A 24,625-nucleotide genomic window follows, 5' to 3' on the forward strand; every position below is an offset into this window, starting at 1 on the left:
CACACTATCACCATATTTTCTGGACACCGTGCGACACCTAACTCTTTACATAGTACTCCCTCAGTTCCTAAATATTACTAGATGAGTCCCCGCGCGTTGCCGCGGAACAGCCGTATATCTCTCTGCGCAAAATTATCGATTTCATAGAACTAAAAAAACTCTATAACCGCATTACAAATGTGGTAGCCAAACTAAATAAATCCCATCATCATTTAGATCATCCCACGTAAGGAAAAAAGATCAGCCAACTCCTAGTACATAATGGGATTATATTTTTCTTTTTGACATGTTAATGGGACTTAAAAGCTCACTTACATGCATGCTACCGGTGCATGCTTACATGCAGACATGTTGATGTGATTTAAAACCCACTCACATGCATGCCACGGTATTTCTGCATGCTTGCATGTGGCTCAGTGCGGAGCCTCTCAACGTCTAGATCAGAAGGCTATTATGGACTGATTTAGTTCATCTAACGGCTACATTAATTTTGATGATGTGGCTCAAGGAGAGGATAGAGAATTCCTAGTAGTGGGGGCTAGCTATTACTAGTAGATAAGTCTTTGTAGATATTCCACTAGGTGAACTACATACGGAACAAAATGAATGAATCTACACTTAAAATGCATCTATATACATCGGCATGTGGTTCATGGTGAAATCTCTACAAAGACTTATATTTAGGAACGGAGGAAGTACTAGTATAGTACGTACTGTAATTTATCAGCGAGATAAATTTGTACAATGCTATGAAGCTTCCAGCTTCTGTTACATGTATCTTCCGTCCAAGGTTGCCCATTGCACCATTTCATCAAATACAAAGGAAACTAACATGCATGCTGTCGGAGTAATGGGCCACGGGTAGGCAAACCCGAGCCCCAGAGCCTTTCAAGCCATTGGGATAAGTAGCGCCGCTCATGCCGACTCCCAAACGGCGACTCCAAGATAAGTCGAGTCCCAGACGGCGACTCCAAGATATGCCGTGTCCCAGACGGCGACTCCAAGATATGCCGAGTCCCAGACGGCGACTCCAAGATAAGCCGAGTCCCAGGGACAACACTGAGATATGCCGACTCATGGCCGGCGACTTCCAGAGAGGCCGGCTATAGAGAGTCGGCCCGCGACTCCACCCTCGTCTCGAAGGGCGAGGCGGGGTACGGCCACGGCATGGCCGTCCCCCTCCCCCCCGCTTACAAGGGGCCGGCATGGCTACAGTAAGTCGTATGGCTGAAGATCTCCGGTGTGGCGCGGCACTGTTGCCATGCCTGCCCTGATCTCAGCCACAGTGGGCGGCGCACTGTGCCCACGACGCCTGCCTGTACGACCCAAGGACGGCGGGGCCGCCTGTCAGTTTGTAGATAGAAGACGACACGAGCGCCCTGAAGACGGACCCGTGGGAGTCGAGCCCCCGGAGTCGGCCGACCCCTCCCACGGGTCCCCCTCGCCATTAACCAGACAAGATGGGGAATGGCGACAGTGAACTCACGCCAGATGGCGGCGCTGTTGCCATAACCACATGACCAAGCCAGCGTCATCAGGAGTACCGCTATAGTATTAGGCCTGTCCGCGGGGCCCGCCAGTCGGCGGGCCCCAGTAGTCGGCAGAGAGGACGACGGCCTGAGAGAAAGACGGCTGGGACCCGCGCCCAGCCAGATTACCATTGTACCCCTGGGGGGTAGGCCTATATAAACCCCCCGGGAAGCCCATGCAAAGGGTTCGTACCCAGATAGAGATAGACCTTAGAGCATTGGGAGGAGAGAGCTAGCCTTGCCCTCTCCTACCTCCAGAAACAACTCCAGGAGCACCATTGTAACCACTTTGCCATAGTGACCATGCGGAGACCCCACAGAGCAGCAGTAGGGGTGTTATCTCCTCGGAGAGCCCTGAAGCTGGGTAAGTTCCGTTGGCGTGCATGTCTTCGCCTCATCCCGCTTCCGGGCACCATGATAAGCCATCCTTTGGCATATGTCGTACCCAACCCCCGACACATGCTATTGCATCTCAATGATTGACAGATCATAGCAAATATGTACTCTGTTGGGGATATAACTACTGAGTGTATACCGCCCAGGAGGGGCCGGTTCACCCTCAACTATATTAAAGCCCATTAAGACCCAGAAGATGGCGCTTTACTAGTGAAGCTTAGAGACCTGAATCCCAAAGGCGGATTAGGGCCCATAGTGGTAAGCCGCCATGGTTGTGTAACTTGTATTGTAAGTTAGGAAAGGAGAGACCAAGCCGAACACTTGTATGAGCCGGCCTCGGGACTCTGTAAACCGGTCGGGCATGAACCTGTGTATATATAGGGACGACCCAGCAGCAGTTCAGGGACAAGAAACAACAACTCGAGAGCCAGGCATAGCGTGTTTGCTCCCTGGCAATTGAAACCACAATAATTCTATCACAACTAGACGTAGGCTTTTACCTTCATCAAAGGGGCTGAACTAGTATAAAAACTCTCGTGTCCTTTGTTTGGTTTAACCCCTTTAAGCTAACCCGTCGCGATGACTCCATGACTAAGTTCTTTCACGAGGACATCTGACGTGATATTTCCACGACAGTTGGCGCCCACCGTGAGGCTATCGCACGATGGTTTCCAGTTCTTGAAGGGCAGCTTCAAAGGACTCAAAGGATACACAGTGGGTCGGATGACCAAGAGTCGTCGCGGCAAGCTCTACATCGACGATGCAGGCTGGGGCCCCGATGCCGGCCCAATTGAGTACGGGTACCGGGTCCCCTTCGGAGGAATTCACGTCTTCATCGGCAAGATCGGCGAACCGGGCCCTGAGCCGGACATCTGCACCGACCTCATCGAGACAGCTCAGCGTGCAAGTCCCGCCTGGATTCAGCCTGCCATGAAGCGTGCGTTCGTAGGATGTGTCCATGGGATCGGATCTGAACCGGTGTCCGAAGGTGAGACGGCCGTTTATTCCAATAGCGAGTCATCCACCGGTGAAACTGAGTCCCTGTACCAAGTTCATGACGGTTTGTTCGAAGGGTATTTCGATGGCACTAGTATTCTGGAATTTCTTGAACCGCCAAACCGAGTCGCAATCTTCATGGCCGGTACACAACCAGCTTTGCAAAGCTCTACTGCAGCGGCATTGGGATTCGGATCGGCAGCCGGGGCAGGAGGCTCCGTGCGCCGACCGGCTCAAGTTCTGTCTGGTCTGTTGGATGCCTGGATGACGTTATTGGCCACAACAGTTACCCTAGAGACTCAAGATCGGCATGACATGGAAGTCACTAAGTTACGGGATCAGATAACGCAAGCCAAGGAGGACTTGGCGGCTAAGGAAACCAGGATGACTGAGGAACGGGCCGCTTTGGATGCCCAGGCGCAGAGGATTCAGGCCAAAAATTAACGACTTTTGCTGGATCAGAATGGCTCGAATGAAGTATTGAGGAGGTGACATCAATCTCGCTTGTCGGTGGACTACAATGCGATGAATCTCTTCAATACGCCAGGGGCAGGGACCAGCAACCTGGCAGCAGTAAAGCGGACTACCGTGCCAAGGACCGGAGAGCCGGATCAACCTCAGGTGATGGGTCCACCCCAAGGAACAGACAACCCGCCACGGTACACAACACCCCCGCCGGTTCACTTCTCTACCCCTTTGGATAACATGATAGCTACAGCATCCCGGCTGGCAGCTATTCCGATGGAGGGTGAATCGCCAGCGGCGGTTGAGACACGGCGGGCAAGGGATCTTCTTTAGACTGCCATGGTGCAGCAGCAGGCTTACTCGTACAACCGAGACATGATTCACACGACCCCTCGTCCGAGCCAAAGCTATAGCAGGCACATAGATGAACGGGAGGTGTCTAGCAGTGCACGGCGCCGTAATGCCCCTCAAGGACCCAATCCGGTGCGCGGTGAGGTGAATGCTCAGGACGTGGTGGACAATGGCAGAGCACAAAGAGAGGCCGCTTTAGCAGCACAATATGCTGGTTGTCATCAACCCGCCCCGGTTCAGCCAACAGCGTCAGTAGACCGAGGCACCGGGCTTGCCTTCAGTTCCTGGGGAGTGTTGTGTCTCATTCCAGCTCTCTGTAATGTGCGACTGCCCAAGGATTTCAAGGGTCCACGTAAAGTGCCTAATTATACCGCCGATCAACCACCTGAGGCGTGGGTGGAAAGTTATGAGATGGCAATGGAGATGCTGGATGTGGATGAAGCAGCCTATGCAAAGTACTTCACGATGATGTTGGAAGGGACAACCCGTACTTGGTTGAAGAACCTGCCAGCTAACTCTATCGAGTCATGGGACCAATTGAAGGCCCGGTTTATAGCAAATTTCAAGGATACATGCAAACAACCTATGTCCATTGTGGATCTAGACGCTTGTGTTCAAGGAGAGAATGAGTCAACAACTCATTGGGTGCGTAGGGTTTCAGAAGTCTTGCACTCGCCGGACCGCATTAACGCTGGCCAAGCAATCATAACATTGGAGCGTAATTGCCGGTTTAAGTCACTGAAGATGAAGTTGGGACGGCTCAAGCGCCACTGCAATGACATGGGGACACTTGGTTAAATACGCAGATTCTGATAGTACCAAGGATCCCGATTCTAATGAGGAGAAACCGGAGAAGGGAAAGAAGAACAGCGGTGCAAAGGGATAGCATCACAACCAGGGGAGCCATGGGAATAATGGTAAGCGCAAAGCAGATAATTCAGATTTTGTGGCTAACACCAATATGCAGTGTTGTAAAGGTAAACCGCCCCAGCACGATGGCGATATGAATCTGGACCGTCTGTTAAACCAGCCCTGCCCAAAGCACGGGACCAAGGAGGTTCCAGCAACACATCTTTGGAAGGATTGTTTCATCATGAAGGAGTTCAAAAACTCTAATCTCTTTCGGTATGATCAGGGTCCGTCGGGAGGTTCAGGTCCAGGCTTTCATGGTGGCGGCGGTTCAAACTCTGGATTTCAGAATAATCAGGGCAGCCAGAACAATCAAAGTGGTAACAACCAACAGAACAATCAGGGGAATCAGCAGCAATCAGGTTTTCAAAGTCACCCAAAGCAGTTGAATGGCGGGAGGTATCATGTGTTAACTACTAGCTTGTGCAAGCGCGATCAGAAGCTTCACAAGAGGGCAGTTAATGCCGTTGAACCGGCAGTGCCACGTTACTTGCGGTGGTCCGAGCAGCCCATTGTGTGGAGTAGATAGGATCATTCGCCCCGGGTTATAAGTTTACTAAGGTGCCGATGGATGGAGGGAGCAGTATCAACATCCTGTATTATGAAACATTCCGTCGCATGGGGTTGACAGACAACAGTCTTAAACCGTCAAACACTATTTTTCATGGTGTAGTACCAGGTAAATCAGCATATCCTATTGGCAAGATAGCTTTGGAGGTTGTGTTTGGTGATGAGCACGACTCTAGGTCTGAAACATTGACCTTTGAAGTGGCGAAGATCCAGAGCCCATATAACGCACTGTTTGGACGGCCGGCTTACGCGAAGTTCATGGCGAGGCCCTGTTATATTTATTTGCAGCTCAAAATGTCAGGTCATAAGGGGACCATCACAGTACACAGAAGTCGAAAGATCGCCTTGGACTACGAGCAGGGTGATGCGGCCTATGCTGAGTCGGTTTGTGCTATAGAGGAGCTGAAGTTCTATAAATACAATGTTGATCCGGCAGACATGACCCCTCTGAAGAAGCCCTCCACTGAGCATGACCCGACCCTGAAGTTCAAACCGGCTGATGAGACTAAACTTGTTGACTTCGTTCCTGGTGATTCATCCAAACAGTTTAGCATCAGCGCCAATCTGGATCCGAAATAGGAAAGCGCGCTCATCGAGCTCATCTGTGAGAACCGGGACATTTTTGCATGGAAGCCTTCTGACATGCCAGGTGTACCGAGGGAACTCGCTGAGCACACTCTCAATATTGATCCTAAGTTTAAATCGGTCAAGCAGTTTCTTCACCGCTTTAACGAGGAAAGATGCAAGGCCATTGGTGAGGAGGTAGCCTGGCTTTTGGCTGCTGGGTTTATCATCGAAGTGTTTCACCATGAGTGGTTGGCTAATCCGGTGCTGGTTCTTAAGAAAAACGGCACTTGGCGCATGTGTGTGGACTACACAGATTTGAACAAAGCTTGTCCAGAAGATCCTTTTGCTCTCCCGCATATTGATCAGATCATTGATGCGACGGCGGGTTGTGAGCGTTTGAGTTTCTTGGATGCTTATTCTGGTTATCATCAGATCAAAATGGCAGTTAAGGACCAGGAGAAGACAGCCTTGATCACTCCCTTTGGAGCCTTCTACTATGTTTCTATGCCCTTTGGGCTCAAGAGTGCCCAGGCGACTTATCAGCGTTGTGTGCAGAATTGTCTTCACACTCAGATTGGGCGCAATGTTCATGCATATGTAGATGACATTGTGGTAAAGTCCAGGAAGAAGGAGACATTGATAGATGATCTCAAGGAGACCTTTGACAATCTTCGGGTTTATAAGATGATGCTCAATCCGGACAAGTGTGTTTTTGGTGTTCTGGCAGGCAAGCTTTTAGGTTTTCTGGTGTCCAACAGAGGCATTGAAGCTAATCCAGAAAAGATCAAAACGGTTATGTCTTTGGCTAAACCGACGTGTATTAATGATGTTCAGTGTTTGGCAGGTCGAATTGCAGCCTTGAGCCGGTTTATTAGCCGCGTGGGAGAGAAAGCGATCCCTCTATATCAGATGTTGAAGAAAACATACACTTTTGTTTGGAGTGATGCGGATGATGCGGCGTTTGAAGACTTGAAGCGGCAGTTGGCTGAACCGCCGGTCCTTGCTGCCCCGGTTGAAGCAGCCCTTGTTATTTTACATGGCTGCTAATGCCCATTCTGTCATTGTGGCAATTGTGGTTGAGCGCAAGGAGACTGGGAAGGAATATCTAGTTCAATGACCGGTTTACTATATCAGTGAGGTGGTCATCGAGTCAAAGCAACGATATGCGCATTGGCAGAAGCTGGTATATGGGGTTTTTATGGCGAGTCGGAAGCTCAAGCAATACTTTCAAGGCCATCCCATTACAGTCGTCAGTTCAGCTCCTTTGGGCGATATAATTCAGAATAGGGAGGCAACTGGCCGGGTTGCAAAGTGGGCAATTGAGCTTGGTCCACATGGGCTGAAGTATATGCCTCGGACATCTATCAAGTCGCAGGCGCTTGTTGACTTCATCAATGACTGGACCGAGTTACAGGCACCAGAGGACAAACCGGATAACACATATTGGACTATTCACTTTGATGGATCCACGCAATTGGAGGGCTTGGGGGATGGAGCTGTCCTTACTTCCCCTCGAGGTGATAAAATTCGTTATGTTCTCCGTTTAATGTTTCCATGTACTAACAATGAAGCTGAGTACGAGGCTTTACTCGATGGTCTCTGTGTGGCCAAGGAAATGAATTTATGCCGGGTGCGATGCTTTGGAGACTCTGATCTGGTGGCCCAGCAAGTTTCTGGCACTTGGGATTCTAAGGATCCACACATGGCGGCTTACAGACGCGAGGTGGATATTGTGGCGGGTTACTTCAAAGGTTATCAGGTTGAGCATATTGATCGGTGCAAAAACAAAGCAGCAGATGCTTTAAGTCAGCTGGGATCTCAGCGTAAACCGGTACCACCCAATACATTTTTAGATATCTTGCATAACCCGTCTGTTAAGTTGCCTACAAAGGAGGATTTAGTTGTTCCTGATCCGGAGGCCCAATTGGTAGCCGCTTTACATGTAATTCTGGATTGGACAGTTCCATACTTGGCATATATGAACTGGGGCGAGCTACCAGACGATGAAGTTCTAGCTAGATAGATAGTCCGGCGATCAAAGTCCATGGTTGTTCACAATGGCGAGTTACACTGCTGCAGTGTTTCAGGCGTATTCTAGCGTTGTGTTTCCCCTGCAGAAGGCCAAGAGATTCTGCGTGAGATCCATGAAGGGGATTGTGGTCATCATGCCGGTTCAAAATCCTTGGTGGCTAAAGCGTTTCGTCTTGGGTTCTATTGGTTGACAGCTCATGCTGATGCTCAGGATCTGGTAAAGCGGTGTGACGCTTGTCAGAAATTTTCACGCTGAGCTCATGTTCCGGCTCAAGAACTACGGATGATTCCCATCACTTGGCCATTTTGCTACTTGGGGGCTTGATATGGTGGGACCTTTTAAGCGATCCTAGGATAAGAAGACCCACCTGTTGGTGGCGGTTGACAAGTTCACTAAGTGGGTTGAAGCGGAACCTGTAAGCAAGTGTGATGCAGCTATGGCGGTTCAGTTTATCAAAAAGATCATCTTCTGTTTTGGCTTTCCACACAGTATCATCACAGATAATGGCACAAACCTTTCTAAAGGAGAGATGGAGGACTTCGGTCAAAGAGAGCACATCCGGCTTGATATAGCATCCGTGGCTCACCCCTAGTCTAATGGTCAAGCTGAGAGAGCTAATCAAGAAATTTTAAAGGGTATTAAGCCCCGGCTCATGGTTCCTTTAAAGCGGACGTCGGGTTGTTGGGTGGAGGAATTACCTTCTATGTTATGGAGCATCAACACCACCCCCAACAGATCAATGGGTTACACACCTTTCTTCATGGTTTACAGGGCAGAGGCGGTCCTCCCAAGTGATATTCATCAGGATTCGCCCCGGGTTGCTAATTATGTTGAAGCGGACTATGAGCAAGCACGCCAGGAGGCGTTGGACCTGTTACATGAGAAGCGGGACATGGCTCTGGCTCGTTCGGCGGTTTATCAAGAAGACCTGCAGCGTTATCACAGCCGCCTGGTTAAAACAAGAACCTTTCAAGAAGGCGACTTGCTGCTCCAGCTTATCCAGGATCAGACCGATATGCACAAGTTATCCCCACATTGGGAAGGGCCCTTTGTGGTCAGCAAGAATTTGCAAAACGGATCATACTATCTCATTGATGTTTGAGAGCACGCAGACTCACGCAAATCTGAGGAGGAGACCCGGTGGCCTTGGAACATAGCTGTCCTTCGGCCTTATTACACCCGAGCCATAGGCTTTTCTTATGTACATATTTTGACAATGTATATATTATGATCAATATAATAAACCGGCATCCTTGCTATAAGCAGTGCCTCTGTCGTTTTCTTCCAATATCTTTTGGTTACATGGGGGCTTCAGCTGACAAAACGGACTTCTTTTCTGTTAAACCGACTATCATGCCACAATATAGCTTGGGAGCTTCACACCCACGGGGCCAAAGAGAGTCTGAATGCTATGCACAGCTCAAACATAGGCACCCATTGAGCACAGCTCACAAACATTACTTTGGCGCTCTTTGTGCACCACAACAAAGAGTTTGAAAGGACCCTTGTAATATGCTATCAAGCATGTCTTGGAAGCCTGGTGTATTCACCTAAAACCCTGGGTTAACCTGCCTTCATCAAGTAAGCCACTCCTATCCAGGTAATCCTGGCACGACCTGCCGAACGTTTGACAAGTCAATCTTATATAGACCCTGAACTTATCAAAGTTAAGACGATGATTGGTTAGTTGGAGGTCCATCTTAAAAGGCTTTGTAAAATGGTTTAACTCAGCGGCCTGGCAGCCCATGAAAGCCTCGAATTTGGGCCTGGTAGCCCTTGAAAAGCCTCGACTACACGCTTTTATTTGCCTTTGTCAAGATTTTTCTCTTTTGATGAAATTTTATGTTGAACCGGTGTCTATTGACCCAGTATGGTGTTGGAGAACGTTGCATAAATAAAAAAATTCTACGTTCACCAAGATCAATCTATGAGTTCATCTAGCAACGAGAGAGAGGATTGCATCTACATACCCTTGTAGATCGCGTGCGGAAGCGTTCAAGAGAATGGGGTTGCGGGAGTCGTTCTCGTCATGATCCAAATCATCGGAGATCCTAGCGCCGAACGAACGGCACCTCCGCGTTCAACACACGTACGGTCGGCGTGACGTCTCCTCCTTCTTGATCCAGCAAGGGGAAAGGAGAGGTTGATGAAGATCCAGCAGCACGACGGCGTGGTGGTGGATGCAGCAGGGTTCCGGCAGGGCTTCGCCAAGCGACTACGGGAGGAGGAGGTGTAGCAAGGGGGTAGGGAGGCGCCAGATGTCAGGGTGCGGTTGCCCTCCCACCCCCATCTTTATATAGGGACCCCAGGGGGGGCGCCGGCCCTGGAGATGGGATCTCCCAAGGGGGGCGGCGGCCAGGGGGTGGAGTGCCCCCCAAGGAAAGTGGAGGCGCCCCCTCCCCTAGGGTTCCCAACCCTAGGCACAGAGGGGGGCCCGGGGGGGCGCACCAGCCCACCAGGGGCTGGTTCCCCTCCCACTTCAGCCCATTGGGCCCTCCGGGATGGGTGGCCCCACCCGGTGGACCCACGGGACCCTTCCGGTGGTCCCGGTATAATACCGGTGAACCCCGAAACTTTCCCGATGGCCGAAACTCGACTTCCCATATATAATTCTTTACCTACGGACCATTCCGGAACTCCTCGTGACGTCCGGGATCTCATCCGGGACTGCGAACAACTGTTGGTTTGCTGCATAATAATATCTTTACAACCCTAGCGTCACCGAACCTTAAGTGTGTAGACCCTACGGGTTCGGGAGACATGCAGACATGACCGAGACGGCTCTCCGGTCAATAACCAACAGCGGGATCTGGATACCCATGTTGTCTTCCACATGCTCCTCAATGATCTCATTGGATAAACCATGATGTCGAGGATTTAAGCAACCCTGTATACAATTCCCTTTGTCAATCAGTACGTTACTTGCCCGAGATTAGATCGTCGGTATCCCAATACCTCGTTCAATCTCGTTACCGGCAAGTCACTTTACTCGTACCATAATGCATGATCCCGTGACCAGACACTTGGTTACTTTGAGCTCATTATGATGATGCATTACCGAGTGGGCCCAGAGATACCTCTCCGTCATACGGAGTGACAAATCCCAGTCTCGATCTGTGTCAACCCAACAGACACTTTCGGAGATACCTGTAGTGCACCTTTATAGTCACCCAGTTACGTTGTGACGTTTGGTACACCCAAAGCACTCCTACGGTATCCGGGAGTTACACGATCTCATGGTCTAAGGAAAAGATACTTGACATTGGAAAAGCTCTAGCAAACGAACTACTCGATCTTTGTGCTATGCTTAGGATTGGGTCTTGTCCATCACATCATTCTCCTAATGATGTGATCCCGTTATCAATGACATCCAATGTCCATAGTCAGGAAACCATGACTATCTGTTGATTAACGAGCTAGTCAACTAGAGGCTCACTAGGGACATATTGTGGTCTATGTATTCACACGTGTATTACGATTTCCGGATAATACAATTATAGCATGAATAAAAGACAATTATCATGAACAAGGAAGTATAATAATAATCCTTTTTATTATTGCCTCTAGGGCATATTTCCAACATATGGCTTTTCAATCATCATAATAATCCAGTGTTTGTTAACCCGGCTTGGTTTTCAGCTACAAGTTGTCAGACCATATTATCAAACCGGTGTTTAAAAACCCGGACTGGCTTTGACTACATGTTGCCTACATGATCATCCGGTGTTTATCACAACCCGGTATGACTTATTCTATACACCAGCACTACATGGTGGGAGTTATCAATACTCAAGATTTGGGTTTTCACCTTTACTACAATCCAAGTTGGTACACCAACTAAGTGATTTAATATCACAGGTATGATCTATTTCATATTTTGATTCAGCTTTGGTAATTAACCGGGCTTTGTATTGGGCATTATGACCCGTTCGGCGGTAAACCGCCCGGTCAATTTTTTCTATGCAGACACAAGGATCGCATGGAATTATCAAAGTATATATACAAGCACAGCAAATATCATGGCGGATCAAACAAAGTCATGTATCAGTGCCGCAGATCAAAGTATTTTAACTAGCCTATTACAAGGAGCTTTGAGCCCCAAAAGAATGATTGTTTTTTCACACAGAACACAGTGTGTGAATGTCAAGTCTATTGCCGGATTAAGACTCGTCACTAGGTCGACGTGAGGTTGATGGATCTTCAGGCGTCAGTTCAACCTCCTCCTCCCCATCCAGTGGCTGGAAGTCAATAGTGGTCTAGTCAATCTGGGTTAAAGATTCAAAGACAGCCACTTCACTTATCAGATTGGACGGCTCAACATCAGGAGCATAAGTGTGCTTACGAATTGGCAGAATAAGTGTGCTTACTACAATAAGTGTGCTTTGAGGGCTTCACTATCAAATGCTGATCCGTTTTCTTGTTCATCCAGATAGCCCTTGGCGATATCAACTGGATCTAGGTCAGCTATCCATGATTTGGCCCAAGTTAGTGCTAACAAAGCGCCAGCCCTGGCAGCAGATCGCTTCATTTCTTCTATCTGCGCTAGTGTCATCGACAATTTGGCCAGTGTATCCTTGATCAGCGTTGGTGCCGGTTTGTTATATGAAGCCACACACAGATAACTCGTTGGGCACTAGTGTACAGTTGCTCAATCAACTTGTAGGCTGCCTTCAACTTCATCCGCATATCTGCGCCTAGATGAGCAATGCGACTACCCTGCAACGGTTTAAAAATTTAAGGTTAAACCGGCAGAGCTGACGATACTTCAGAATAGGCTATTACAAAGTACTTACCAAAAATTGCAGAGGTCATGGCATTCACTTGATGTTTCAGCCCAGTCAGTTCTTCTGCCATCGGTTTAAGAGCTGCTTCGGCGTCTTCAGCCCGCTTCAACAAAACGTCCTTGCTGTCAATTGGTGCGCTCATTTTTGAAGCCATCCTTCAATTGTTCCATGGCTGTCAAAGCGGCCTTTAGCTCCTCTTTGGCTTTAGAGGTCTCTTCTTGCTGGGACTTGATATTTTTGCGAAGATCGGCGAGTTGGGAATCTTTGGTGTTTATATCAGCCTGCCAAAATCAAATGATGAAGCCATTAATATTTCTCTCAAAGTCCCAAGCACATAACAAGTTATACACTTGGCACTTGGGGGCTAATGCGGATTGCTTCTTAAAACAGTATTTTAAAGTCCCAAGGCTCAATACAAGTATTAAACTTGGCACTTGGGGGCTAATGCCTAATTGATCAGATAATCAAAGGTGCAGGCAGTGGATAAGGACAAAATGTTTAAGTCCCAGTTCAACTTGATAAGGTAAACCGTCCCTTGGGGGCTACTCAGTTGAAGTGTTCTTGATTTTAAAAAAGTCCCGGTTTATCTTCAAGAGATAAACCGGCCCTTGGGGTCTACAATGGAGTTGGAATACAGAACAAGACAATTTAACATGTTTTGAAGTTTACCTCATAGCGCTCCTTCATCATGTTCACCAAACCGGCTTCATAATCACGACTGGTGTATAGGCGGTTTAAGAATCCGGAATGGAGCTCCTGGGTAGAAAGATTAACGAAGCTGGACAGATCTGTCTTTCCCTTTACCTTGCCCATAGCAGCAAACTCTTCCTTGGCAGTATGCTTGGCTAAAGCAATCGGGTTGCCAGGGGCAGTATGAACAGTACCGGTGATAATAACATCATCATCGCCACCTTTTGACGGGCTTGGTGGATTGACAGTACCCCTGGCTAGGCTTGGCAGATCTTCGTCTCTGGCTGGGCTGGGCGGATCAGCATGATGACTTGCCAGGTTAACTTCCGGCGGATCAGCATAAGTATCTTCATCTTGAGGTATACGATCATCCATAGTAGTGTCAGCATTCCCACCAGCGTCTTCTGGGATCTTTTCCAGTTCAACATCTTCGGCAGAAGCATTTGTTCGTGCTTTCTTGCCGAGTCAGGCTTTGGCACTTCAAAATAAACAAGCAAATGTTAGTATCATATATCAGGCGCAAGAAGGATAAATTAAGGATCCAGTCTACTTACCCAGGGACGGTTTTGAGGGGAGGCATTTGGGTGGTTGATGAATCACCATATGAAGAATTGGAAGTCCCCTGATAATTTGAATTGGACGGATTAAGAGGATATCGGAAGCAACTCGCCAAAGGATAAGATTGATTGGGACAACACGAAACCACTGGACGTCGCTTCCGGGTTGGTGTATCCGGTAAACCGGAAGAAGTGACCTGTTGGCCGCTATGTCGGGTTGTGCGACGACCTTCATGTTGCTGTGTCTTCAAAGAAAATTGTGGATCCAAATAAGCAAGAGGGTGAGAGTATTTTACTTTCCGAACTACACGGCGAAGTTTTTGAACTGGCACATGTTCTGAATCGGAAGAAAGGCAGATTACCTCTATATGATCAGCACGGCTGGCCTCCACATCATCCTGGGAATAGTCATTGTCAATAAGGTGTACGAAAAATGAACCAAGGGAGTCAAGTTCTACCTCTTGTTCTGAATCATCAACGTCTTCGGGCGGATCAGAGGACTCGGCAGTTTTCTTTTTGGTAGGTTTCTTGGCTTTGCTCTTGGTACGAAGAGCCTTTGCCGGTTTATCTTGTGCCATGGCCATTTTGTCTTGCATTTTTCTCTTCCAGAAAGGATCTTTGGCCTGTCAATGTTAAAGCGGAGATGGATCAAAAAAGGTACAAAAGGTAAACTTCTTACTGCTGGCGGTTTGTTGGAGGTGTAAAAAGGGGGCCAATCCGGTCTTGCTGCATTGAGCGACCGGTTCATCCAGCATCTTCTTCATGGACTCAGTGACTTCCTCATCAGTCATTTATATCTCATGATACCGTTGAGGGTATTTTATGTTTCCGGTATACTCATGCATCAAGCTGGAACGGCGGCTTAAGGGAAGAATGCCCCATGAAACCCAGCATCGAACGAGGTCAACACCGGTTAAACCGTTTGCTAGGAGGGCCCGAAGCTTAACAATTTTAGGTGCATAAGATTGTCGTTCTTTAGCGGTGAGCCATTGAGGCAGTGGATGGTTATTACTAAGCCGGTGAGCATGGTAACCAGCAAGAGGGTTTTCATCAGCAGGTGTAGTATTCTGACAGTAAAACCAGGTTTGATTCCAATCCTTTCGGATGTCTGTGGTGTTTAGCATGAGGGAAATCAACTTCCTTCCTTTTTTGAATTGCCACACCGCCAAGTTCAGTATTGGGGCCGTCAGAGAATTCGGTTCGACGGTTTAAGTGGAAAAAGTCTCTAAAGAGCTCAACAGTTGGTTCTTCTTGCAGGTAAACTTCGCAGAACACTTGGAAGTTGCATATGTTGGACACAGAATTTGATCTGATGTCTTGAGGATGGAGTTGGAAGCTAGCAAGCACATCCCAGAAAAACATTGAACCAGGCGGGCTAAAACCCCGGTCTAAATGCTGCATGAATAGAATCACTTCTCCGTCTTGAGGTACTGGAGGGCACTCATGGCCAGGAACTCGCCAATGAAGGACATCTTTCTTGGGTAAAGCACCAGTTAAAACATACCCATTGAGCTGCATTTCTGTGATCCGGGAAGGAACCCAGTTGCAGGCAGCGAATTGCTTGGTCATTTTGGAAGGCAGACTGAAAAAGAGGTGTAAAGGCCAGTTTACGATTCAAGGTTGATGTGCACGAACCAATATTAAACCGGGAAATTTAATCAAGGTATATACACATGTTAAACCGGCTATTGTTATTCAAATCTGGATGGCGGTTTAAGTTAGGGCTAATGGTACCAGGCGGATTATGATTTTCTACAAGTTAAACCGCCTATGGGGGAAGCAGCAGAGCTGAAATTCACTAAGTGTTGCAGAAACAAGTTGCACAAAATAATGATATAATTTTGGATCTAACGTGGTTCAGTAAAGAAAATTTTCTGCGTCCTACAATGGCGTTAAGCATAATAGAGAAGGTCTAGAGAGGATTTATCCAGGAACAACAAGATGATGTACAACGGCAGACTAAGGCTATGGATCTACTGCAGAAAGAAACTATCAGGTCTAGCTAAGATGCGGTAACAGGCCAAGAGGAAGAGTCGAGAAGCACTGAGGAACGTCGACGAACACATATGAACATAAATCCCTAATGGAGATCTAGGGTTAAAGGAAGAAAACTTACCGGATTATCAGGAGCAGCGGAGGAGATCTCTGGAGCGTTCAGGTTGATGCAGCGGCCTGAGATGACACAAAGCTTCAAGGTCGACGGCGGCGGCGAGGCTTGAGTTCTTCGGGTCGCAAGGAGGAAGACGAGGCAAGGGGAGAAAATGGAAGGACCCCTTGGTCTTATTTATAAAGGGCAAGGAGATAAGTGACAGGCCCGAGAATCGAGGAGCCTGAAGCGGCAAGGGGCGCAGCTGTCGCCTCGATTTTCAGGAATTAATTAAATGAAGGGAATCTTTTTTATCTTTTTATACAGAGATGACGTCATGGTGATTCACTGCAATATCCGGAAGATGACGTCATGGCGGTTTAACAAGGTTAACAGGAGAAGACATCATGGTGGTTTACGAGAATCGTAAGAAGATGTTCATGGAATTTTTCTAAGTGTTGAAGATTGACATGAACAGGTTCAAATCAATCTGGGGCCTCATGATGGGGATATAACTACTAAGTGTAAACCGCCCAGGAGGGGCCGGTTCACCATCAACTATATTAAAGCCCATGAAGACCCAGAAGATGGCGCTTTACTAGTGAAGCTTAGAGGCCTGGAGCCCAAAGGCGGATTAGGGCCCATAGTGGTAAACCGCCATGGTTGTGTAACTTGTATTGTAAGTTAGGAAAGGAGAGACCGAGCCGAACACTTGTGTGAGCCAGCCTCGGGACTCTGTAAACCAGCCGGGCGTATATATAGGGATGACCCGGCGGCGGTTCAGGGACAAGAAACAACAACTCGAGAGCCAGGCATAGCGTGTTTGCCCCCTGGCAATCGAAACCACAATAATTCCATCACAACTAGACGTAGGCTTTTACCTTCATTGAAGGGGCCGAACTAGTATAAAAATTCTTGTGTCCTTTGTCCGGTTTAACCCCTTTAAGCTAACCCGTCGCGATGGCTCCACGACTAAGTCCTTTCACGAGGACATCTGACGTGATATTTTCACGACATACTCCCTCCGTTCCAAAATAAGTGTCTGAACTTTATGCAAACTTTAGTACAAAGTTGTACTACTACTAAAGTTGACACACTTATTTTGGAACAGAGGCAGCTAAAGAAAAAACGATCCATGCAGTCCCTAGCCCTTGAACCGTGAACCCTAACCAGGCTTCAATTTGCTGGCAACGTTCGAAGTTCCTAATAAATGAAGTTTGCAACCTTTTGACCATCGGATCATTTTGTGCAGTTTTACCAAAATCGAGATGAGCATCCCTGTGGCAAAGAAATTGAAGAAGCGTGATTAGAATAAGATTACTGGGACTAGTTGATGAGACATAAACTCACAAAAATACAGTACGTAGAAGCCAGTAGAGGTATGTGCGGGGCAAAGAAGTAGAGAAATATCCACATGGAGTGATGTGGGCAGCTGGAGCAGTGGTGCAAGATGGCTGTAAAGGGAGTTGTACCTTAGGGATGTGGGGACGTATCTCAACCTTGAGGGGGGCGGCGAGACGCGGCAACTGACCACGTCGCTGAAGTGAGGAAGGGACGAAGGCAACCTCACCGGCTTTGTGAGAGAGAACGGTGGGGACGCCTAATCGGGATGTGCCGACAGTGGGTTTTCACCGTCGGTGACGGTGACCGCATCTACACTAAGCATCCACCCCTTCCCCCGGCGGACGTGATCGGCCGGGATGTTAGAGATGTGGCCACAGTCGTTTTGTGCGAGAGAGTGTGAAGAGAGCAACCCCAGCAAGCAACTGTGTAGGCTGGCCCGTCCTGACTATGTATATAGTGGAGCGGTTTCCTTTTCTCTCCATATGAACCTATCATATTGTGTACGTGCCACTGAAGGAAAAAATTATTTATAAATGAAGCGGCACCTACTACTCATTCTCCTATAACCTTGCGCTTGGCATCTCCAAAATATTAACCTTGCGATTGGCTCTTCGCCTCTTCAGGAAGTCGAGCAATAATGGTAGTGCAGTATATATCGTTCTGGCTATATGAGACCGAATGAATTGCTGCACGTCCACCACGTGGGCGAGGGTCGAGGGGCGAGGGAGAGTGCTACATACGGAGCAAAATGAGTGAATCTACACTCTAAACTACGTCTATATACATCAGTGTTTGGAGTATGTACTAGTAGTTCATATTGAAATCTACTAAAGGACAAATATATTCCATATAATATGATATAATCTCTATAACCAAGGTATTAGTAGGGACGAGGAGTAAACAGAGGGAGTAGTAAATTTTTCTCCTCATCCTGCGAGCCACCACGCGCATGGGCGAGGGAGCGGGCATAAGGCGGAGCAAGCTTCACCTCATCCTACGAGCCACCGGGCCGTGGGCGGGGGAGGCGGCGTACTAAGCTAGCTTGTCCTCGTTCTGCGAGTTGACGGGACACATCAAATTACTCCAGTGGAGCCTTGCCTCTAAGGTAGGCCCCACATGGTTTGCCTCTTTTTTTAATTTAACATAACGCGTCAAGTCGCAGTTTGTTTGTTCACCCGTGGTAGATGATCCTCCCTCCACCAAGTGGACAACCAGTACACGTGCCAAATTACCACGTGTGCTGCCTTTTTCGTAAGAAATGAGCTCCACCGTGTACCCGCGCGGGCGTGGTTGGGAAAGAGATGGGAGTATGTGCGCCGTGCAAGCACCTCTTCTCTTCGTGCACGTCCCCCACCTACGTGGGTGTGTGTGAGAGATATAAACCACGTTCGAATGTTTTTTTTGTTTTGGGGTGGGGGTTTGGTTTCGTGAATTATTTGTGGGAATACGTGTCGATGACATCTCAAACAAAATTTTGCATGCAATGTGTGTGAAATGGAGGCCTATCCATATCATATATAGAGGGTCGGACAATCCACGAGAAGGGAGGGAGGGGTCATAGCTATTGATAGAGTCGAAGAGAGGATCAAGTGGGTGGGTGCGAGATAGATGAAGAGAGCCATCGAAATTGTGTGTGTGTGCAAGTCAAAGATATAGGGCGATTGGCCTACCGGAAAGTTAGAGGGCACATGTCAAGTTTGTGTGTGGCAAGGACACATGACTATAGCGCTCGATGTATCGGTGTGTGGGGGGGGGAGGGGGTGGGGGGAGGGGTAGGCAGAGGCCTAACTATAGAGGTAGAACGACTCGTTTATGTGTTGCGAAGGAGAGACCCAGCTATGTCTTGAGGGAGATCGGTGGACATCCATACATAACTGAAGGACGGGAAATATGATGGGACAAAGAGAGAGAGGAGAGAGAGAGAGAGAGGGAGGGAGAGGGGTGATGGAGTGTCTTCTCGAAGATGGTGGGAGAGGCCTACTAGACAAACAGAGGGTGGAACTGCATTGTTATCAATAAGAGTGGGGATGTGTTTCTGTGTGTGCATGTGCATGATAGATCTATCGGGACACATCCATGGATGATGAAGGGGAACCATATGTGTTCGGTAAGCAAATCTAACTAGATCGGTAGATCAATTTTTGTTTGTCGGAGGAAGGGAGAGACACAACTAATGAGGTAGATCGATCGACGTGTGGGTAAAAACGAGTTATAAGGACCTAGCTAGCTATATGTATAGCGAGAGACCGGTCGGTGTACGTCCATTTGTTAGAGGCAAATAAGGCCCAGCGAGACGGATAGACAGAGAGAATGGAGCTAGGAGGTGGTGCGAGAGGCCCGGCTACTAGCTATATAGGGGGAGGAGTGTGCGGTTGTGAGATCGATGAAAACAGGGGCGAGAGTTTACACGTGTGTGTGACCGTATGAGAGACACAAAGCAAGGACACATAAAGGAGGAGATTGAAGGTGTGTGTGTATGTTGTAGGCTGGCATCGCTGGAGAGGTTTATCGATCGGTGTGTGTCGGAAAGGTGTTCTGGAGACTCTGGCAGAACGACCTAAAGAAAAAATGAATGTGCCCGGTGGATAGAATGCTGATGGAGGGGGAGGACGAGGAGGGCATGTGCATGCACGAGAGAAAGTTAGTGGTAGCTACAAAGGTTAGAGGATTGTGTGGGTGTAAGAGACTAACAAAGATCACAATTTGATATGAAAGCGGATTCATATATTTGAATAGGAGATCATAGTGTTTTAAACATATGCATGCATGAATATAGCGGTGATACACGTGTTATGCACATGTTATATCATAATGTGATAATGCAAGTCGTTCGCAACTCACAGCTAAATGCCGAACAATCTAAACCATACTATACATCAAACAATCTCACATTTTATTTGAATTTGTGATAATGTGTGGCGTTTGCAGCTTACAACTAAATATCGAACAATCTAAACAATACTATATATCGAACATTCTCACATTTTATTTGAATTTGTGGTAATGTGTGGTGTTTGCAACAAACATCTAAATACTTGTAGGCATAGGGGGCGGGGCACATAATGTGATAAACACATTATACATATGAGACATGGTTTAGATTATGAAGATCTAGCTAGAGCTAGAAATGTAGTGTGATTTGAAATCAAAATAAATTGGATTCAAAAAATCGATTTCGAGTTCATATAGTACACATAGTTCAGATGTAACTCGGGACTAATCATGTGGTGTGCTGTGAAGATAATACACAAACGATGGTTTAACTTGACAATAATGTTGATTGTAGATCTTATTAAAATAGACAAACGAATTCAAATGCGTTGACTTCACAAGAATCATTACTGTAGATCTTATTCAAATAGAGAAACGAATTCAAATTTAGTTCATATTGAAACGGTAGTATATACATTTGGAATGCACTAAAATGTTAATTTGAGTAGTCAGTTGCACGCATTATACACGTAGCAAAATATTTTAATTGAACATAACATGAATTCAAACTTTTGAGTGACATTTGTAGTGCGCATTGATTTGGTATGGTACACGTTAGGCTTGTCCGGAAATTTCAACCCACACCTTGTTAGCCCGAAATATTTAAGATATATCTTTGTCTCGCCGTACTCCGACAACTCCCTCCATCTCAACCCGCGCCTTGCTATTCTGAAATTACAACGCGCGCAAAAACTCCCACCTCGTGTGAAATCCTGACAGGCGAAATGCCCGTGGTACCCCTGAACCGAAAGAAGCGCCTCCAATCAGTGGGGGTACTTTCGTAACTTACCCCACATTTCGGACAAGCGCGTCCCTAAGCCATGGTTCCGCACTGCCATCCCATCCGCCCACCCATTCGTACACCGTGGCAGCGAAAACCCGCGACGAAGCCCCACACCCTGCTCTGTTTGCCACCCAGCTGGAGCCTCTTCCCCGACGACGTCGTCCACAGCAACACCTCGACGTCCCTCATCCACCGTACCGGATGAGGATCCGTCGTTGATCTCGTGGTCCCGCCGGTTCAGCCACCCCGTCCTCCACTTCCAAGGAGCTACCCCGATGTTCCCCTCGTCTTTGGTGCCACCTCCATTCCCACACCGCCGTCTTCACCTACACCATCGAAAGAGCATCATCATCGCCGTTTCCTCGGATGAAGCTGCGGCCTAATCGGCGCCACCAAAGTGGTTGTACACTAATCGCCGCATTTTCTTCTTGATTCAATCTCACGGTGCTGCCGGTGCTCGGTCCCGAGCCGACACGGCGCGGCTCCATCCACGGCGGCGTCGCCGACCACTTCCTCCATGGCGTCGCTCCCTCGGTGGCGACGTCCACATCAGTAGGAGCTTCTGCTGCTTTAGCTCTCGCTCGCGCTACTGCCCTGCTCTTGCTCTCGGTCCCCTGCCTAGTCTGCTCTTGCTATTGCTACTGCTCTTGCTCGCGCTGCTGCTCTCGCTCTTACTTGCGATGCTGCTCCGATTTAGCTACACTTCAGTCGACTGAATCGACTTTTGGGTTAGTAGATTTTTAGGGGGTGGGTGGGGGGATCACCGAGAGGTACCCCACTATCTATCTTAGGGTTCAGGGTGGGGCGATGGTCACCGGCGGTGGCGGGGCGGTGGCGTGTGGATCGCCAGAGAAAACTCTCAGCACGGGGGGCCTAGAGGGATGGCCGGGGCGGCGGCGGACCGGCGGTGGGGAGTGTTTTCGGGGCGGATGGGGTGGCGCACCACCGGCCGCGGGCAACGGGGGGGCTGCTGTTCGGCTGGTGGTGGCTGGCGGCTCAGGGGGGTGGAGGTTGAAGATGAACCGCAGGCCCTTGATTTTCTATCCAACGGCTGCAAAATTGACTGACCAGAGATGAAAAAGTCAGTCGACCGACGTGTAGCCTCACCTTGCTAGTGCGTTCAATTTCGACAGCAAAATTCAGTTTTGACAGCAAAATTCAGTTCGGACAGCAAAATTCAGTTTCGACAGTTAAGTTCAAATTCGACAGTTAAGTTCAGTTTCGACAATTAAATTCAGTTCCGACAGTTAAGTTCAGAGATGAGCGGCTGATGTATTTTACATCTAGCAGTTCGTGGTTATGTATTTTATGTCACGTATTGGAGATGCTATTAGAATTCCACTCAGGTTAATGTTGTTCGTTGTCTCTCTTGTCCTGCTTCAGCCTTAGCGTTGTACAACTCACCGGAGCTGCTCCAACGACGAAACCCTCCATCACAGCGGAGCAGTACCTCGGGCTCCATCTCCAGACGCCTAAGATCTTCTTCCCCTCCTCCGACAGCCATGTCAGCTAGAGCATCCTCACCGGCCAACCCAATCACGCTGAGATCGACATGGCTTCGCCAAAGAGGTTGTACACTTGTTGCCTCTCTTTTTTACTCTACATGTTATATATATTGTCCACTGAGCACAGGGATTTGTTCCTTTAGTGTCTCCTTGAAAGAAAAAACATACGAATTTTAATTTTCACTTGTCCTCCTTTTCAAATTCCTATTCATGAAACACAAGACTAAGATATAGTAGCATAATAGCATTATAACCATACATTTTCTTGTGGTTTGACTTAATCTCACCATGCTTATTTGCATCCTTTGATCTTCCAATTGTTGTGAATCAAACACCCAGATTGACAGAAATCCTGTGTTTTTAAATTCTCTGTTTTGCACGTGCATTCCTATCCTATTCCTGTCTATTTCCTATCCCTGCATTGTTGGAATCCTCCAATTCAAACAAGCCCTTGCAGAATTACTTCTCTTACAGATAGTTGTCAAATAAAACCTTGTGTGGTTTGTCCCGCTCCTACTGCACCGTCGTCCACCCCAGCTCAGCTGCTCCAACGATAGAAGGGTCCAGCACAGCAGGGATCCGGCCTCCAGACTGTCTTTCGCCGCCTCAGATCTTCTTCCCCGCCACCGGCAGCCATGAAAACTGCATTACCATCATCAACCGAGCAGATGACCTCGAGGACTACACGGGTCCACAAGAGAGGTCGCACTCTTTCGTGTCTGCTTACGTTATGCATCGCTTAATATTACATGCTACTTTATCGTCCTATTCACTGATTAGACTCTGAGTCGGCTCAAAACTAATGGTTAAACTTGAGTTTTTAAATGGTTGTGGGGTACATATCGGGGCCACAATCAATAGTATCTATCTACTACCTGGTTAATCTCTGGTGTCTACTATGAGTTTCATGTTGGGTGGGAAACAAACAGTAAAGAAGCCATTATCTGTATGTTTTAACTGAAGCCATTATCTGCCTGCTATTATTGGTTTTGGGTCTATCCACAGGTTGCTACCATCACTCTGGATTTCTTCATGCATACATAATCTCACTATGTTTTATTCCTATGCATGACAGTTATTGTAAACAATGGAACTGAACATGTAGAGCAAAAGAGACGAGCCTTGCGTGGCAATAAAATTTCATCCAGACGTCGCGCCATGGTTGGTGCAAAGGCAGCCCCTCCCTCCATGCATTTCGGTTTGTAATCGAGAGGAAGATATCTGTTTTGAGGGGGATTCAGAAGGAGAAGACAACTCCTATTTACCCCCTGAGGTCTTCGCTCTAACTTGCATGCTGTTGTTGGTTATATCATGCATATGGTGTCTTCCATTGCTTACTTTATACATCAAATATGTCATCTGCTTAGTTTAGACATCCTTTGTGCGAATGCCATCTGTTTAGTTTATTCATCGTTTATGTGAATTATGCAACCCATCTTGTTTAGCCAGGCATCATATATGTGAATTTTGCAATGCCATCCTGCTTAGCCAGTCATCTTATATGTAAATTATGTCAGGCCATCCTTTTTTTTCGTTACATATTACATTTGTCAACAATGTTAGTACATTCAACTACTCTTCGTGTGCATCAGCCATTTGACATGGTGATGGCAAATTCTAGAGTGAAAACAAGGTCTTCAGAGCAGACTATGCTATCTGACGAAGTGCATATCTCGCTGGTTACGGATAGCTCCTCCGAGGAGGATTCGGAGACAGATGACCAGTCATATCCCCCCCCCCCCCGAGGTGTATGCTCTAGCTTGGCAGGGTTATGTTGCTCATATCGTGCGTATGGTGTCTCAGATTGCTATGTCATTTGATTAGTTTAGACATGCTTTGTGTGAATGCCACCTGTTTAGTGTCTAATTACCATATATGTGAATTATGCATTGCCATCTTGTTGCAAGACATTATATATGTGAATTATACAATGCTATCTTGTTGCAAAGGCATTATGTATGTGAATTATGCAATGCCATGCTGTTTAGCCAATCATCATGTGTGTGAATTATATCATGCTATCATTTTTTTTGTATTACGTGTTCCATTTGTCGACAACATTTGTATAT

The sequence above is a fragment of the Triticum dicoccoides genome, chromosome 7B, assembly GCF_002162155.2.
Source record: "Triticum dicoccoides isolate Atlit2015 ecotype Zavitan chromosome 7B, WEW_v2.0, whole genome shotgun sequence".
Classification (NCBI taxonomy): domain Eukaryota; kingdom Viridiplantae; phylum Streptophyta; class Magnoliopsida; order Poales; family Poaceae; genus Triticum; species Triticum dicoccoides.